This window comes from Chenopodium album, chromosome 13 (genome assembly GCF_948465745.1).
Source record: "Chenopodium album chromosome 13, dcCheAlbu1.1, whole genome shotgun sequence".
Lineage (NCBI taxonomy): Eukaryota > Viridiplantae > Streptophyta > Magnoliopsida > Caryophyllales > Amaranthaceae > Chenopodium > Chenopodium album.
In genome coordinates this window covers 35,874,439-35,875,225 of record NC_137846.1, presented here as the reverse complement: position 1 = coordinate 35,875,225, position 787 = coordinate 35,874,439, and the positions used below count along the sequence as shown (strand labels likewise).

Genomic DNA, 787 nt, shown 5'->3' with positions numbered 1-787 from the left:
AGGTTGAGGGGTGCTAGACGGTCTTTGAGCCCTAGCATTTCAAGTGAAGAAGAACCACAACAAGAGGAACAAGCAAGAATGGGAGAAAATCCAAGGGTGACGTTGAAAGAATTGGGGATTCCCGGTGCATATAGATTTGAGAGTGGGATTGCTCCACCTACAATACCGGCAAATGACTTTGAAATAAGACCGGCAATGATCACTTTGATAGAGAGGCGACAATTTAGTGGGTCCAAGCATGAAAGCCCGCTAAATCATCTCAAGGAGTTTGAAAAGTATTGCAATACTATCAAGGTGAATGGAATTTCCCAAGAATTTATCCGCCTCAAGCTTTTTCCCTTTTTGCTCATATGGCGTGCCTTGGAATGGCTAGACAAGGAAGTCAAGCCGAATTCTCTAAGGACATGGGATGAAGTGACCAAGGAGTTTCTATCCCGTTTTTATCCACAAAAGAAAACGGCGGAGGCTAGAGCTTTGATTCAAGGTTTCAAGCAAAAGCCTAGTGAGAGTCTCTATGAAGCATGGGAGAGATACACAGAGTATCAAAGAGAGTGTCCTCACCACGGAATTCCTACTTACCAAATTATTTAAATCTTCTATGGAGGCCTTAGCTCTCAAGGAAAATCATGTTTAGATGGAGGAGCCAGAGGTCCTATCATGAACATAACAGAAGAGGAAGTGGTGGACATAACTGAAGACGTTGTGAGGTATTATAGAGATTAGCAAGATGGAGAAAGAGAGTCAACTAGCAAGAGTAGCTCTTCGGTGTACTCGGTTAATCATCTCA

The 787-nt window shown here is 43.1% G+C and overlaps 1 non-coding gene across 1 annotated transcript; it reads right to left on the bottom strand.

The window, feature by feature from the left end:
- Positions 1-463: 463 nt before the first annotated feature.
- Positions 464-569, bottom strand: LOC145577138 (small nucleolar RNA R71). Its single transcript, XR_014098625.1, has one exon. It is a non-coding gene; the product is annotated as a small nucleolar RNA R71 (small nucleolar RNA).
- Positions 570-787: the final 218 nt, after the last annotated feature.